The sequence below is a fragment of the Macaca thibetana genome, chromosome 11 (genome assembly GCF_024542745.1).
Source record: "Macaca thibetana thibetana isolate TM-01 chromosome 11, ASM2454274v1, whole genome shotgun sequence".
In the NCBI taxonomy this organism is placed as follows: Eukaryota; Metazoa; Chordata; class Mammalia; order Primates; family Cercopithecidae; genus Macaca; species Macaca thibetana.
Window position 1 is genome coordinate 87,752,094 of NC_065588.1, and position 19,179 is coordinate 87,771,272.

General features: G+C 37.2%; 1 protein-coding gene and 1 pseudogene across 1 annotated transcript in view; one reads left to right on the forward strand and one right to left on the reverse strand.

The window, feature by feature from the left end:
• Positions 1–19,179, reverse strand: part of LOC126930116 (cytochrome c oxidase subunit 7C, mitochondrial-like) — a 496,597-nt gene that overhangs the window by 87,032 nt on the left and 390,386 nt on the right. The gene's annotated exons all lie outside the window — the stretch shown is intronic.
• Positions 164–17,612, forward strand: LOC126930115 (60S ribosomal protein L23a-like; annotated as a pseudogene).

Here is a 19,179-nt window from a genome sequence, read left to right on the forward strand (position 1 = left end):
CAGAGAAGGCAGTCTCTCCGTGAGCTCAGACAACAGTTTCCCTGAGGATAAAAGAACCGTTTTGTCAAATTCAGCACCCAATCTAGTTTCATTATTTTAGAATATAAAACTGTTTGGTGATTAACTTTGTTTACACTTGGCAAGTATTGCTTCCTTTTCTGAGGGGGGTGGAGGGTGGGAAAGACAAAAAAGCTCATAAAAATTTTAAAAAGCTTTTGACTTCAAATAGTTCTTACAAAACTGCACTTGGATGAGTTAAGTGTGGAGGAATCAAAACCATATGGATTATGCTTCTTTTAAAATAAACACTGATTTAAAAATTGAGGGAAAATTCTTGGAAACACAGACTTTCGTCTTCACAGACTCCAAATAGTCAAAAAGCAACTTTAAGAAATTTGATCAACCCAAAGCACAGCTGGGTTTACCCATTCTTAATTATAGTGTTTTCATTGTATATCATGCAAAAATAAACAGCCTCAGGAGTGGACTACATTCAGTTATTTTAAAAGAGTGTGGGGGCTTTAATTTAGCCCTACTGCAACTTTTGTCCAAATCCTGGATTTGAGGTAAATTACATATAGCATTTGAAATGCTAAAATGTTAAGCACTGTCATTCATCATATTTTATTTTTTAGTTGTCCAGTCATTGCCCCCAAAATTAACAAAATGTTGAGAATTGCCTATTTGAATTTATCCCAAGGTGGCTTATCCTGACTAGATTTTCATCTAAATGCTTGGTCATCAAAAAATGTGAACCTGGTACCCTTATTTAGTGAAATGACATTTCTGCATGGGGTTAATGCTCATCACAAGCAAACAAAATCAAGTTTTCTTAACCACAGTCTTACTTCAAATTAAATCAATTTAACTAGCTATTTATTCATTCCCTACCAGGGTTCAGGAACTTTGCTAGGCCCTGAAAGTTCAAAAACAACAAGATATGTGGTCTCTTATAAGAACTCAAGAAACAAAAGGTGAAATGTAGTTAGGCAAACTACTGCAATACAACGTAGCATGTGCCATAACACGTGTAAATCGTGGAAGAGAAGAGCTGTTTCCTGGAGGATGGGGTGAAGGCTTCTTAGACAAAGGGGACATTTGAATTGGGTCAGTGAGGGTTTCCCTAATGAAAAAGGCAAGCAAGGCATTCTGTGGAAAGAGAATTGGCAAGAATCTAGAGTGTCTTTGTGTGACATAGAGTATAAGGTGGAAGGGGGAATGGCCAGAGATGAATCTAGAAAGTCAGGCCACAGTCACATAGACAAGGACTTTGTAGGTCACACTATGGGGTCTGGAGTTTATGGTCACTATCAGATACAGTGAGAAAGACAAATTTCATAGCTGTTTGGAGAATAAGTTTTAGGAGTGTGTGTGTTTATGTGTGTGTGTGTGTGTGTGTGTGTGTGTGTGTGTACGAATGGGGGAAGGGTGGAATGCAAAAAAAAATAGTGAATCTTGTTAATATTCTCCAAAAACGCATACTGCACAAAGTAACATAGCTACACAAAAATGTAAAATAAATGCACAAAAAGTTACAAGCCAGTTTTGGCAAGCACAATTGCTGTAGTGACTTAAGGAGAGCCTCTACGAGGATAGGATCCAAGGCTGACTTACTGACTGCCTTGCCCAGGTCCTTAGCATAGCACACAGAACATCAGCCAGTAAGCAGTAAGAATTTGTCCAGTGAATGAAAGACAAGTGTGAAGGTCATATTGTATTGGTATGAACCAATGTAATAAGTCACTAAGGAACCTCAGAAGATGGAAGATTCACAGGGGTGATTCCTGGGAAAACACATCTGAAGGGCAGCTTCAGATTTTTCAATCCATTTACATCAATCTGCAGGGAAGGAGAAGGAGGTAGACTGTCTCAAGGCTGGATCAATAGCTATTGGGGCAGCCTCTTAATCATGTTACCTCCTATGTGCTGCTCACCCAGTTTCTATTCGTTCCCCACTGGTTCTGTGTTCAGACTTCCAAAACTGCCCTCCTAGTGAAAGGCAGCAGCACTGACCTAGGAAAGAAGTGATATTCTGTCTTGTGAGCCATTAGTCTCTTCCTTCCGCCCCTTCCCTCAAATGACACACTCACCCTTTACATTAAGGATTTAAAAGCAGCATAGGACAGAGGAGGGAACAAAACCACTATTGACTTTGATCCATTTTAGTTATATGAGGTTCGCTGAGTCTCAGTTTCTACTTAGTAAAATGGGCACAAAAATAATGACTAATATGAAAAGATTTAATTCGATGAGATCGTGATGCTGAGTAAGTGCTCACTCTCTTATCCAGATCTCTCCTTTCCCATTCCATAGGCTGCCATGTGGCAGTTCTTGTCTTCCTATCGCAAGGGAAGGAATGTATCTTCAAGTATAAGCAATTAAATGGAAACTCACCCTCAGCTTTTCACCATGAGAGAACTTTGTAATTTTGAAATAAATTTATTAGTTTTCTGTTGAGGAATAATTGCATGAAGAGTCACCTACCACTTCCAAAAGTGAATAACAATATTCAAGAAGACTCCAATATAAAGCTTTAATTATGGCAGAAAGGTGCTTTAATTCTGTAAGGGCACAGACCATGTGAAGCGTGTAAGTACAGACTGTGTCTCACAGACATTCAACAGCATGTAGCACTGTTGGCAAGAGAACAGATACTGCTTTGCAATGCCTCCCACAAGCCAAGACCAGTTAGTTACTGACCAGGCCAGGAAGGCAAAAGCAGGTCCTCCTGGAAGATTCCAAACTCTTCTAATGACTAGCGTTCACTCAAGGATTTCCAACGGCGTGGCTGAACATTCTGTAGATGGTCTGGCAGTTTAGAACATGTCTACTCAATGTTTCCTTTGCCAGGGATCAGACCTGGATTTTTTTTTTTTTTTTTTCAAATTTCCCAGCTCTGTCCCCATTTTCTCTTAAAGTTGTGTTCTCTAATGCAATTTCTGCATATTTAATCCTATCTCAGTATCTGTTTCTTGGAGGACTGGAATAACACACTAAAAGAGCCCCATGAGAATTATCTTCTGCTCCAAAAGGTTATTCATGTCTTCACCTTTGGCCGGGCGCAGTGGCTCACACCTGTAATCCCAGCACTTTGGGAGGCCGAGGCAGGCGAATCACAAGGTCAGAGATCGAGACCATCCTGGCTAACACGGTGAAACACCGTCTCTACTAAAAATACAAAAAATTAGCCGGGTGAGGTGGCGGGCGCTTGTAGTCCCAGCTACTCGGGAGACTGAGGCAAGAGAACGGCGTGAACCCAGGAAGCAGAGCTTGCAGTGAGCCGAGATCGTGCCACTGCACTCCAGCCTGGGCCACAGAGCGAGCGAGACTCCGTCTCAAAAAAAAAAAAAAAAAAAAAAAAAATTCTTCACCTTCAAAGATCAACCTCGCTAATGATCTTTAAGTGACATTTTACATTTACAATATGAGACAAACACATTGCGTGGCCCAGCACAGCTACCACAACTACACATAGGATTAAGTCTAGACTTTAAGCCCATTTCATAGCCAGTATAGATACCTATGTATCCTCTCCCTCTCACATATCTCACATATCTCACACTCTAAAATGATTCAATTTCACCATTCCTCAAACATCCTTAACCCGCAAATTCTTATGTCTTTGCCAATATTGTCTTGGGTCTAAACTGATTTTCAGAATGTCAGCCCACAAACTAAAGGCCCACTAAAGGCATCCTTCTCCTGATGCCTCTTCCCATGCTCCCAAGCAGGAGTAACTCCCATACAATTGCTACTTCTATGGGCATGCAAGTGGCTGAGTAATAACGCTATTTCTAGGCATCTCTGATCACACTATTTATGATTCTTTTTGGTGTTTTGCATAGTGTTTGAGAGTCTGATACATTGTAGGATTTAAGTTCAGTAAAAAGACCAAATCAGCAATATACTATAAGGGAAACAGAATGAATTTGGAAATAGGACAATTCGGTTTAAAATTCCAGATCCATCATTTATCGGATGTGTGATTTGAGACAAATCATTTATTTTTCCTGAGCTATATAAAATGGGATAATAGGCCTCATACAACAGAGACTTTATGGAGATTCAATGTGAGAAGCCTTCTGTGTTGCACTCATTCAACAAACTGAGCGCCTACTATGATCCGTGCACTGTGTTACATCCTGAGGATATTTCAGTGAATGAGAGAGGGTACTTTATCTCAGAAAATTTTATTTCAGTTATGTAGAAAGACAATAAATAGTTAACTATTTTTTAATTTGCAGATTATCATGACTTTTAGGAAGAAAATAAACAGGATGCTGTGCTAGATAATGATGAGAAGGACAGGCTGCAGACTTCAGGATGAGCAGGAAAAGTGTCTTTGAAGAAGTGCTGGACAAGGTACATGGTATGTGCTCCCTATCAGTTAGGCTTCCACCAGAGAAAGAGAACCAGTGTGACACACACACACACACACACACAATTATATTGTACAATTATTTCTCAGCAGAAAGGAAATACATGTATTTCAATTTTAGACACAAAATATAATTGCAAACACACATGTGCATATATAGTGTGTGAGTGTGTGTCTGTGTTTATTGCAAGTAATTGGCTTATCACGGGGGTTAGCTAGGCAAGTCCTCCATAGGACAGGCTGGAAACTCTCAGGCAGGAGCTGAGGCTGTAGTACACATGTGGAATTTCTTTTTTTTTTTTTTTTTTACATGAAAACTTCAGTTCTTTTAAAACCTTTCAACTGATTGGATGTGGCTCACCCAAATTATCAGGATTAATCTCCTTTACTTACAGTCAAGGATTGTACATGTTAATCACATTTACAAAATACCTACACAGCAACACCAAGATTAGTGTTTAATTGAATAACTGAGTATGGTAGTCAATTCAAATTGACTCATAAAATTGTTCATCACATGCTCTGAGATGTTAATCCCTTAACCATGAATTTCTTAAAGCATACTTTTGAGGATCTAGATGTATAATCAGCTTTTCCAATGGAAATCTCTCCCAATGCTTTGGTAACATCTTTCATATAAAAATCACAGTGAATAAGGATTTTAAAAAGAAAGGTATTTTGTCTTCCTGAGATTTTGTAAGATTCTATACCATGGCAGCTGAGCAGGCTGACCTCTGGGCCATTTACTGTGGTTAAATATGCAAAAAATAGTAGAAAAGATTTTATTGCTCTAAAACCCCCAGCAGGCAGCACAACTGTCAAATATCTTTACATACTTATAAGGAAAAACTGTATTTCCTTCTGTGTTGTACCTCACATTTTTGATTCTACATAAATGATTTAATATTCATTTCATGTTTTAAATACCTAACTTTTCTATATTAAAACTGAATTGAAAGCATATTTATTTTGCAAGTAAGTAGTAAGCAAAATGTGAGTCAAAAAGTCCAAGTTAAAAACCAGTGTAGAAAATTCATTAAATACATGTTAAATGAACACAAAATATAAACTGTTACCCCTCTTCATTTATCAAGCATAAATGCTCTTGTGTTTAATTTGCATCACAGAAAAATAGAATATTAAATTAATGGCAGCTTGTTTCCTTCCTCCCTCCTGCCTTGGTTCTTAAATGCCGAGTAATAGTGTCTACTCTCTTGGTTTTTTAAATGTGGACCTTGGTGTCTCTTGCCAATTTTTCCCCTGGGAGTTAGGGAGCATCACTTCTGGCAGCACTCCATAAAGATGTCAGAAACCATATTGATCAAGGAAGGCAGAATGGCCTATGGACTCAGTGCAATTCATTATTGATTAGGCAGGCCACTCTGTCATGTTAACTGGGAACTAATGCTTTCACTTGAGTTTGAAGTCACCCTCCTTTCAGGTGGAGGGAGTTTGGTTTAACCCAACTGTTTTTTTAAGTGCATATCTAGCTCCAAGTCTAACCACAATGTTCTGTCTGTATCCTTAATGCAGAGTAATTCTAGCCATCTTGAACAGGCCAGCTGTAACCTATAATTGGTACTTTGAGGTCCAGTGTTTCCCTCTGACCACACAATGGAAGGTTGGAACAGTTTTGTAATTCAGAGTTATGCTTTCATCTAAGGTAATTTTGCTTTCCTTAACACCATTTTCACCCCTGCTCTCGCTCCTAAAATTATTTTTAGTACACATCATAAACCAAAAGTAATCTCATTAACTGCTCAGAGGAAAATATCTCTCATGTGAAATAATATGATGCTGAAATTTCAGGATCATTGTAACTGTTATAGAGATGTGTAGTTCAGTAAAGATGATAAATTATGAATTAATATTATATTGCATAACAAAATGTAATCTAATTTTACAGAAAAAATTGGAAACATGGTAGGAGAATAAAATAGATGAGTAAGCTGAGGAATGGGAAGATACCAGCATTACTCAGATTCCTCCCGCTAGGCATGGCAATTTTTAATACCCCATTACTTGTTATTATATCACCATCTTGGTGTTTTGAAAAGCATTTCTGAATGTTTCTGCAAAACTCCCTGTGGATAAGATTTTTAAAACCAGTATGTTTGGTAAAAGCCATATATCATAATCCTTGCCAAATAATACATAATGCACATTAATATATTAAAGACTTCACAGCAAAGAATCTTGAGTTCGTGTTGCCCAAACTCATTTGAATGTCTTTCTTATTGTATTTTATTATTGTTATATGTATTTTTTAGGCAATTAATAACCTGAGGATGTAGTGTTCTCTGGAACACATTTTAGGAAATATTATGCCAGCTTTTACAGCTGTTGTAAAGGAGTTGGGGGCAAAACCAGGAAAATATTGCCCATGGAATTAAATGGGGAAAAGAAGTTTCAAAGAAGGGATAGACAGTAGTGATTCACAGAAAGATAAAAAAGAGAAGGGGTAGCCAGGCATGGTGGCTCACACTTGTAATCCTAGCACTTTGAGAGGCAGAGGTGGATAGAGCACCTGAGGGCAGGAGTTCCTGACCAGCCTGGCCAACGTGGTGAAACCCCGCTTCTACTAGATATACAAAAATTAGCCAGGAGTGGTGGTGTGTGCCTGTAATCCCAGCTACTTAGGAGGCTGAGGCAGAAGAATTGCTTGAACCCAGAAGGCGGATGTTGCAATGAGCCGAGATCGCGCCACTACACTCCAACCTGGGCGACAGACTGAGACACCGTCTCAAAAAAAAAAAAAAAAAAAAAAAAAAAAAAAAAAAAAAAAAAAAAAATCCCAGAAGGCTTTAAAACAAACTTGAAAGGTTGATTTTAAAATTTATAGAAAATGCAAATGACCTAGATTTTCCAAGACAATTTTGAAAAATAACAAAACTGGAGAAATAACAGTACCTGACTTCTAGATTTTATAAAGGCACTGTAATAAAGGTAGTGCAGCATTGGTGCCATGACAGAAGATGAAGAAGTCAATAAGTCAATATTCCAGAGATAGAGGAAAATTTGAATCTTTATATTGAGAAACCAGAGAGAGTGGGCAGAATGGGATGGCACCTCAGGGAGTCCTGCATCCTGCCTTATGACAGCAGAAAACAGCCAAGAGAAACACACCTTTGCTCCAGGTACAGGCTTAATGTGCACCACGAGGATACTGGGCTTAGCTCTGCTTTGAAGTCAGGGTCTAGCTGGTTTCTTTGTTACTGTTTTTTAAGGCACCATATAGTTTATGAATTGTTACTGTTTTTTAAGGCACCAGTGCAATGTTCAAGGTAATTTGTTATCACAAGTGTTTGGTATTCTCATAATCTCTAATTGCTGGCATTTCCTAGAACTTGGATCACTCTTCATCATGCATCAGGATTTTTCAAAACACAATTGTTGAGAAAGATCTGTACATCTTTTTATTATGACAGATAGTACTGTTTGCACAGAAATCACATGACACTATCTCATAGCATAAATTGTGTTCACAAAGAAAAATATTTATTTGTTCAAAAGAGATTCCATGGAGTTCCTTATTAAACAGTATGTTGTGAGCTGAAACCTCCTCAAAAGAAATTTGCTTATTAATTCATAAAATGTATTAAATTTTAGTAATCAAGGTATATTTATAGAGCACTGAAACTGTGTGTGTCAATATAAGATGTTCAGGAGAAGGCATAACGAATACTAAGAAGTGGTAGAAATACAACAGAATATTTAACATAACAGGGACAAACTAAGGGTGTATAGAAGGATGTAAAAAGTGTTTTAAGATCCCAGATGGAGGAGGATGGGAAAAGTTTCCCTCCAAAGATGACATTTGAACTGTTTCCTAGGGGATAAAAATGAGTTTGACTGAGGAGTGGAACAGATCACAAACAGCAAGATGAGTAAAGGCTGTTGTGTTTTTAGAGAGGCAAGGAATTTGGTGAAGCTGAAGCACAGGTTTACCTAGGGTAGGTGGAGGATGAAGGGCCATGAAGTGAGATAAGAAAAAAAAATAATAATAACTTTTTTGTTTACGAAAAGGGAAACCAGAGGAGATTTCTAAGAAAAAGTGACAACAGAATGAAGCAGATGGCTAGTTTAGAAATACCATGACAGTAGGGTACAGAAATGGTCTGAAAGGAGTAAGTTGTGGAAGGCAAATAACACATATAAATCTCTGAATTAACATTTTATCTCCTGTAAATATTTATAATTTTTGAGAGACAAGAATTTTGATTTCAGAGAAATTGCATTAGGCCTTGTCAAAATCCAGAGCTGATGATAAATGCGCTTTCAGAATATGGCTCTGTAAAGGAACATGCCCAGCAACCACTCAGGTTTGAGAGTGCTAGTGGCCCCAGACCGAGGAGGAGGGCATCTCTCCAGAGTCCTTCAAAGAGAGTGGGTAAAGCTAATCGTTTTTGAAAGTACATAGTGAGAATTCTGGATGCATAATCTGTTTTGTGTTAGACCAAAAGAGGTTGGCTCTCTGAGACATGTTTCAAGACAAAGTCTGATACTGCTTGGACAAATATCATCAAGGCCAATCAGAAAAGATTACTGTTGTTTTATGGTGATATATGATAGAAAAAATTCCATAGTGTTCTTTTTTTTTTTTTTTTTAAATAGATTTTAGCTGATGAGGTTTATGTTTACAGTAAAACCTCACAAAGCTCCAGGCTAGAAGAATCCTTGGCTTGTATCCTGATGTCAGTAAGCTCCTGGCATTGCCATCTGAAGGCATGAAAAACACTTCTAACACATTTACGTTGGCCTTTTTAACTCTTAAATTGGATGGACTGTGTGAACCTGTAACTGACTGCAGAGAGCATAGTTTCCCAAATACCTGGGGACCTGATCCCGTGTGAAACGCAGATCTTGTTTACTTTAGCCTTCTACTTCAACCAAAACCAAATTGCAGTGTGTGAAAAAAACCTCATATTTTTGTTTTTAATTTTTTTCAAGTCACTCTTGACTGAGTATTTCCCCCAGGATGTTATTTTGGTTATCTTCTTGATGATGATGTTCTTACTAAAGCAATTCAATTAAAAAAATTCTTCACTAGGAGTTAGGCAGCATGCTAGATACTAATTCAGCGATGACTAAGACATTCCATGAAACTACCTGTAAATTTCGGGAGGGAATGTGGATGTGTATACCTTCCTGGAAAACCATTAGGCAATGATGGTCCACAATCTCTTAACTAGAATTCTGAAATCCAGAAAGCCCTAAGAACAGATTTGTCGGCAAAATGCCATGACATGATGGAAATGCGGTTATTTATGCTCTTCCTTCCATTGTAGTGAATATTTGTACATTTGGCTGTATTGATCTGTTTAATTACTAAGTGCTGCTCCCCACAAACACTGCTATAGGTGTTACATAAAAAATGACATATATCCTACATTATCGTTTTACATTTTTTTTTTTGAGACAAGTTCTCACTCTATTGCCCAGTCTGGAATGCAGTGGCACTATCATGGCTCACTGCAGCCTTGACCTCCTGGGCTCAAACAATCCTCCTGCCTCAGGGTCCTGAGTAGCCAGGACTACAAACACGTGCTACCATCCCCAGTTAATTTTTAAATATTTTTGTAGAGATGGAACTCAAGATCAGCTTAGTCTCAAACTCTTGACCTCAAGCAATCCTCCTGCCTAGGCCTCCCAAAGTGCTGTAATTATAGGCATGAGTCACTGCACCCAGACTGTCTTTTTAAAATCTGAAAAATTCTGAGTTCTGAAACACATCTGACTTTGAGAATTTTGTATAAGGGAGCGTGGATCTATATTTCCCTCTTTCAACGTTGTTAAACCTTGTGACATGTGAAATCAGCTGTGTACATAAAACTATCTGCATCACCCGAAATCTTTTATTTCACCGACTACTTTTAAAGAGTGAAGGTTCCTCAGACTTCCTACAGTTTTCTTGGTAATGCTATAAAAAAAAGCCTCATCATAATGTAAAAGTATTCTTTTTCAAGTTAACATCTCTACAGTGCAAGTTAAGCTTTTAAAAACTGTCTTTTCCCTCTGTGACTTGTCTTTCGTACTTTTCTGCAGGTTGCTTCGTGTAACACTAGCAAGCTGGAGGACCCACTTGAGAACCGTGATTTGAAAAGACTACTTTAGATGGCATATTAAATAGCACAAAGGCAAAATTAAATATTGCCCCTCACTTTTGCATATGGCACAGAACCAAGATCCTCCCTCATTCTTAACTGGGCCCTGGGTTAAATTAGTTCGTTATGTGCCGGTTTTTTTTTTTTTTTTTTTTTTTTTTTTCAGTTTTTCAGTTCGTTCTGTACAGCCACAGAAATTAATAATAAAAGCCGAACTAAGTCTTACCAGAAAAACACAACAGGATTCAAAAGGAGGAACTTAAATCCCTCAACTCTTGTGAGGCAAACATTTAAAAAATATGAAGAGATTGATCTCCCTTTTATATTTTGGCATACCTCATATTATCTTCATCAATGTAGCTTCTTCACCAGATCTTAATCATTTGGCAAAACTACTTAGAGGCTCAGTTCAAGGACTTATTCATAGTTCTGAGTTCAAGCCACAGGAAGAATAATATCTGCTTCTCACTGAATTCAAGTTTATGATTTCCAAGACTGGACTTCCCTTAAAATAGCCATTCTGTACATGGGTGTATAAGTGTTGAAGGTAACATCACCAATTGAGCATTTGTTTATACTAAGAAAATGTATTCATAAAAAATAGAAGTTTGACAATCTTGGGTACTATTATCAAGGATTAAAATATTAACAACTAACGCTGAATTCATTACCTGATATGTGCTATTTATCTCCAACTTTAGTCATATCCTCCTTTTATACAAATTATCTATTCCATAGGATAGTCTTACCTTTGCTATTGTCCATCATGAGCCACTGGCTTAGGAATTTCCTGTGTTTTTCTATGATCCAATAATTAAAATGTATTTGATATATATCAATATGTTTAGGGTTTGTATTGGCTACTGATTATTCAGAGGAATAAGGGTGTGTGTGTGTGTATGTATGCGTGTGTGTGTGTGTGTATGCACATTTGATATCTGATGCTTGCTGACTATCTGATATGAAGATCTACAGGTTAGGCAAAGGTTAGAAAGGATTACAGTTCTTAAATAAGAGGGTTTCAGTTGTGAACATGATGTTTTGAGAGGTGATTTTCAAACTGTTTTCCACAGAACCATAGCTCTTAAAGGTGTTTTGAGAGGTCCCTTGACACTTGATCCCACTTTAATATTTTAACTGCATTAATTGTTAAGGCAAACATTCAAATGTGTTATATACTAAATTTTATTTATTTATTTTTTTTTTGAGACGGAGTTTTGCTCTGTCACCCAGGCTGGAGTGCAGTGGCCGGATCTCAGCTCACTGCAAGCTCCGCCTCCCGGGTTTACGCCGTTCTCCTGCCTCAGCCTCCCGAGTAGCTGGGACTACAGGCGCCCGCCACCTCGCCCGGCTAGTTTTTTTGTATTTTTTAGTAGAGACGGGGTTTCACCGTGTTAGCCGGGATCGTCTCTCGATCTCCTGGCCTCGTGATCCGCCCGTCTCGGCCTCCCAAAGTGCTGGGATTACAGGCTTGAGCCACCGCGCCCGGCCCTAAATTTTAATACATTGTAGACCACCAGCATATTGACTTTTGCTGCCAGGTTAATTCATTTTTGGGCAGGCCTTAAGGCAAAAATCTTTCTTACCATCGCTGGGACTGTATTTGAACTTGAAAACGCAGGTCAATGATTCAGATGGTCTCAGCTCTGCACTGGGTTTTCTTTCTTGTAACTCACACCTGTGCATGTGTAGACACACACACATACACACACATATACCATACAAGGTTGGACCCCTATTTGTCTGAGAGTTAGGATGCCCTATTTTCTAAACAACCCGGTAAATTATAAAAATAAATTGAATGCCAAGGTTGATCTGACTTCAACAGTCACCTAAATTACTGTCTGAAAGTTCTGTGTGTGTCAAACAGAATTTTCATAAATTTTTTTTTTTTACCTTGTCCACTTCCATGCTGTTCGAATGTTTGCAAGATATATATGCCTTATTATTGTCAAAAAGAAAAAAAAAACATTAAAAATTGTACTTACAGTCATGTTAATTTTAACTGATAAGTATTCAGACCATGGATATAAATTGTTGTTTCATCTCTTACTGCATTTGTGTACCTGGTAAGAAACTTAACATTACCTCTACTCTACCACTTCAGCAGTGAAGTTTGTAACAGTGATCTCTCTGTTTGTTGCAGGGTTAAATGTAGAGACTGAGAACAATTCTTGATTTAGCAATAGATCTTCTTCAATATACGCTCTTTTAATTATAAAATACTTTAAAAGTGTTAAAGTGTATAAAATACATGTGTTAAAGTTACTTTTGAAAACAAATCAATTTAAAATGTATGAAGCTTTGTTGCTTGATACCAAGTAATGTGTTTCAAAAATTATATTACCTAGGGTTTCCACAGCTTTTATTCAAGTCACAGGAAGAAGAAGCAAACGACCAAATAAACTTAGAGAAAAATCTGCTTCCCATGGAATATACAACAGATATAAAAGGGTTAAGAGCTAGGTTCTACTGGAAATATTCTAAGATCAATTATATTTTACATTTTCACAACTTCTCTAAATTGACTCTCCCAGTTTGCAGATGGCATTAAGCCGTCTCTGAGTAGTGAAATGTCAGGCTACGGGTGGAGATGGGGGGATGCACAATGTTATTGTGAGTAGGTGGAAAAGCATTTGGATGAGTTACAGAGTAGAAGGTAACTGGTTGCAAGGGGGAAAACCGTACACCATAGGATGCCCATGAAGCTGCCCCAGAGCAACCACTCACAAAGCAGGAGTGAAAAGGGTAGTTCTAGTGGGAGAGTGCCCAATGAAAGGAGCTCTCAGTGCTGCTGACAATGAAATGATGGGCATTCATAAGTTTCCTGGAATGTAACACTTAAGTCAGTTATTCAAAACCTGGTACATGTACACCTGGCACACAATTTGCAAAGCTAGCCATTTCAATAGGAGAAATAAACAAATCTGAGAAATTGGCAACTGAAGTGATCACGTGCCTAAGGGGTGATTTATTTGAGTATAAAATTGACAATGCACTTCCATTTTAAAAGGCATATGTACTTACAATCATCATTAAGAGTTGTCAGGAGGCAAAATAATGATATAAGCAGAATGTACTCCATCATGCTCTTTAGAAGCTACTTAGCAGTGGCCAGCTCTGTGGCAAAGCAAGGTAAATTAGACTACCATCTGACCTTTCACAAAGCAATTGTGTATCTATTATCTCATTTAGTTCTCAAAAGAGTGCCTAGCAGTACATGTGGAGGGAGAGGAAAGATTGGCTGGCAGGGAGTTATATTAGAGTGTTCTGCATATTATACTCAGCCACTTGTATTCTCAAGCACCATTGATAAGGATGGCATTCTGTGGGAAAATCGAGGCATTACATATCTTTATAGATGGATCTATGAATTATTTTGGCAATTTTAAAGAGCTTTTAAAAAAATCTGTTCTCCCCCAAGTCCATATTATTGTGTGTTTCCTATAGTTTAGTATTTTGTTTCTCAGATGCAAACATAACTTATTATAAACAATTACTTATTTTTGCAGCAACTTCTTTTTTCTGGATTGAAATTTGAATGTAGGAAACATGTCTTTTCTTCCAATTTTACATTTAATAGATAAACTTTCCTATATCTAAGGTTTTCCATTTCTTTATATTGTCAAAAATCATTCAGAATGCCCAGTCATAAAATTTTGCATTGTATCAGTTAATTTTTATATTTTATTCCTGGTAGTTCCAAGTGATGACATCTGAACTGAAATTAAAACCAATTAATGTTGAAGTCATTGTGATGCAAATCAGAACTTTCCGTGATTGGACACATGATCCTGAATCTTGTTTATTTTGCTCTAAATAATTGTTGAATATTCTTTTTTTTCCTTTTTTTACATCAGACTGATATAGTCCAAGTGGAACCAGCTGATCTCATTGAATAAAAACTTTTTATTTTCATTTGAAACTGAGATACTATGAGAACAAAACGTGGGGATTTTCTGGCATAAAAAACTGCAGAGATATTTTAACAGAATGCATAAATGTCTGGGGAGTTAACCATTGTACAGATGGGATTTACATATACCTTACTTTCTGTGGGCCTTCCTTCAAAGTTCTCTCAATTATCAGAATCATACTAGAGTTGTACCAGAAATTCTTTGTTCTCCATGAGCTGAGACAGCAATTGCAACATAACTGAATCTTGATAGTGGTTAAAAATTTCCTGCACAAATACAAACACACAAACCAAGAACAGCAACAACAAAATCCAGACATAGAATGTCAAATGCAATGTTTTTATAAAAGAAATGTACCCCTTACTTTTCTTCACTTATTTTTATCTATGATTATTGTGCCTATTTTCATAAATTTGACCCAATTTTTTACATTAAAAGCTCAACATGTTCCATTTACTATGCAAAGCCTTTCAGATTACCAGCAACCCATGAGAAATATATTTCAAACAGAAGAATGAAAAATTTATTATAAAGGTTAGAAAAAAAATGAGACATGGAGTGCAGGGAACTGAACTGATATATTCTATATCGAAGATTTGGGAAGTGTTGCATTTGCTATTTTGATGAGGAAGTGATCTGTAGAATTAGTTGGCTCCCTAATGTTTCCAGCTCATGTTAATCACATAAGGACAGAGGCTGTTAAAGCAAATAAGCCAGTTTTGTGGTAGGGAGGGTATTTAATTCTTTTCATTCTTGAATTCAAGCACACAGCAATAAATAATGCACACACACTTTTGGACAAAGCAAAATTTAATTAGAAAAAAATAAATTTTGTGTCATTCCCTAAATGAAGAATAGTCTATGTAATGTACATAGTATACATTATTAATTGCCCATGTGGGGATGAAATTAATTCTATTTGGAAAGTTATTTTTCCTCTTAAGTCAGCAGAAAGTATAATTATGCACATTTTGAATAAAGGTATATATTTTTTATTCATGCCCATAGTGTGTTAGAAATGATGAAATATTAACATATGAGGAAGAAGGGTAACAGCATGCAAAAATAGATAAAAGTATTCAAAATGCCTTGTTTGAATAAGCAACCATTTATGAACAGTATGAATGTAGACTTTTATGCAGAGACTGAAGAAGTACCGCAGAGGAGGCTGTAGCCGAACCTTGGTCATGAGAATGAATAACCTGACTGATGAGGTAAAAGGGTTGTTTTTTAGAAACCGACAAAATATGGAGGGAGATATGAATGAGAGATTTCTCAGCACTAACTTGTTTATTTCCCATTTTCTGAGCATGTCTTGTATTTTCTTACCTCTGCACCCTTACTGGACACAATCCTGTATGCCTCTGATGCTCACCTATTGTCTCAGAGATTTCCGATGTGGAAATTCTATGCAGACATTAAACTCAAGCTTAAATGCTGCATTCCCCACAGAGATTTTCTAATCCCTCAAGCTCTGACCCCTACCATCTCTAAACTCTTTTAACAGTTTATAAAACACCCCATGTTAATTAGTCATTGCTCTACACTAGGAAAGACCTTTATATATATACATTAGTTCATAGAATTTTTGCCAAAAACTTTATAAGTCCATTATTCTCTTTTTAAATATGGTGAAATAGGCTTAGCAAAGTTAATAACCTGTTGTAAGTTGCTTAGCAAGGGGAGGATTTGGATTCCAACCAAGCTCTATTTTATTTTTATTTTATTTTATTTTATTTCATTTGCATTGCATTCTCTTTCTGGTAACAATTTTCCATGACTTCTATATTTCTTTAGCAAGTAACACTTTGGGTTGCAAGCAATAGAAATCTTTCATAAACTAAATTAACCATTCATGAGGACATTTTAATAATAACATGCAGTTATATCCCAGAACTTAAGCACGAGCAGGGCAATGGACTATCACAAAGGAGTGGCATCCAAAGTTGACCAATCACAAGGAGGATTGAGAATTCTCCATCTGGGATTGGTTCCTTGCATCTCTTCTACCCCTGCCACAATGTGGTATGAGTAGGATAGACCTTAATTCCAGGTTCAGGATGTATCCTGTTGGTCTAAGTCACCCAGGATGATCTCAATCCTAGGTAGTAGACAATCAATGTTTGGCCTTCTCTGGCTACAGCAATGATACAGCAATGATTTTTTTTTTTTTTTTTGAACATGTGACCAAGTGGGCCCAATCAAAATGGCACCTGAAACATTTTCTGATGGCTGAGAAAAGAGAAGTTCTCTTCTTTTGATGGATGATTTCTGGATAAGGCTTGGAATGATTGTCAGTTTACTACCACGAGGAAAGCTGGTCTGAGGTCAAAGCCAGTAAATGGAATAGGGTGGAGACTCACAGGTAAATAGAGCCAGGCCCAAATCAAACTGTTCCTGAATTTTATGTGGTATGGTACATTATCACTCCAAAGTACTTACTGCCTATCCCACTAAGAATTATACTGACCCACTCTTCTGACATCAGTCTTTGTCATGAAACCTGCTTTGGTCAATAATAGGTGAATTGAAGAAAATGCACATGACTTTTGAGAAGAAGCTTTAAAAGCCAATACATAATTCTACCATTGCCACCAGTACATTCACTTTGTTTTATGCCATGACATATCCTTGGTAGGGGCCGCTCCTTAAGCCTGAACCCCAGAATGAAGAAGACACATGTCAGCCCTGTACTGACATTAACACGCAAGACAAAGAAATGTTTGTAGTCACAAGATGGCGCCCAAAGCGAAGAAGGAAGCTCTTGCCCCTCCTAAAGCCGAAGCCAAAGCGAAGGCTTTAAAGGCCAAGAAGGCAGTGTTGAAAGGTGTCCACAGCCACAAAAAAAAGATCCGAACGTCACCCACCTTCCAGCGACCCAAGACACTGTGACTCCGTAGGCAGCCCAAATATCCTCGAAAGAGCGCCCCCAGGAGAAACAAGCTTGACCACTATACTATCATCAAGTTTCCGCTGACTACTGAGTCCGCCATGAAGAAGACAGAAGACAACAACACACTTGTGTTGATTGTTGATGTTAAAGCCAACAAGCCCAGATTAAACAGGCTGTGAAGAAGCTCTATGACATTGATGTGGCCAAGGTCAACACCCTGATTCGGCCTGATGGAGAGAAAAAGGCATATGTTCCACTGGCTCCTGATTATGATGCTTTGGATGTTGCCAACAAAATTGGGATCATCTAAACTGAGTCCAGCTGCCTAATTCTAAATATATATATATATATATATATATATATTTTTTTTCAACATAAAAATAAAAAGAAATGTTTGTAGTAAGCCACAATAATTTTGGATTTTTTTCTATAGCATAGCCTAGTGAAAGCTGACTAATACTATCACCCCTGAACGTTACTGTTAAATAAGCCAATGAATGTCCTTCATGGTCAAAACTGGTATAAGTTTTATGCCATTTTTTTTGAAAATATCTTACCAGAAAAACCCATTTCAATCAGTTAAATAATGTTGTCAACCCTAAGCAGTATCAGGAAAGCCTTTTAACATGAAAACGTCCCAAAGATACATCATAATATAATCGTGCATCCGTAATGCCAGATATGTAATTAAGGGTGGTGATAGCTACAAAGATCACCATTTCTGTGGCCATCTCTGTGGACAACCAGACAACATAGAAGAAGTCTTCCGATTTCCTACAATAATCTTAATGAAATGAGGTAAAATGAATTTAATATAATGCATAGAATTTTAGCATTGCTCTGTCAATAATTTTTTTCTCTCATGCGGAATGTTTTCCCTCATTAACAAATAAAATCAAAAGCTGAAGCAAATAAGTGAATCTCTTTGATGCTTATTTCAAAGCATTTCAGAAGAATTAATTACTGCAACACTCTAAGAAATATTTAAGTGCTATTAGTTCTTTTCCATACATGGGAAGGTGGAAACGCTGAAAGTTTAAATAGCTTTCCTGTAGACCACACAGCAAGACATTGGCAGAACTCAGCATTCCTAACCTCGTTGACCTCTGCAATCTCAGTGTGGTCTGTAACCTTTTTACATCAGAACATTCACAGGAAGTGGAGACTTTTTACCAAAACATTCTACCAACAGTAAAACACGTAACTTCTTTTAACACTTATTGCCATGTATAGTCTGTTTTGAGTCCATAGTTAGGATCAGCGAGATACTAATATTTGAATTAAGTTGCTGCAAGTCCTGCAAATCAGCCAATGTCTGTGCTAGAGGCTTTCTTGCATCAACATAAGCAGAAACCTGCATTGTTCAAGTGTCCTTTGGACACATCTTCTTCCCTCTCTCTAATCAACTGAATTGCCATAGTAGAGCTAGAGCATGAGGATTAGAGAAACACAAAGACCTGCTGAGAATAAATCATTTTTCCTCAAAAGAATATGTTACTTCTACCAAAATTACACTAACACTAATAACAAAATCATTGTCATACCTGTAAATATTACGTAAATTTTAACTTTTTGAATGATTGTATCAGATATATTACACAATGTTCAAATAGGCTCTGCAAACACTAGTACACTAGTGGTTTAGTTAATATGGAAAAAATGGATTCAGATTTAGTTATCAGGAAAAAAAAATGAATGTAATAGAAATTCCAAGTGCCAGGGTTGTACTAAAACTTGTAGTCTCTCACAGTGAGCTTTGAGCTGACCTTGCAAACTATATCGTTTCTTCTAGATGATATGGCAAACATGAGAATAGGAATTTTAAAATGCATACTATTTTTCTTCATTAACTTTTCCCCAGATTATAAACATTCTGCATAAACATAA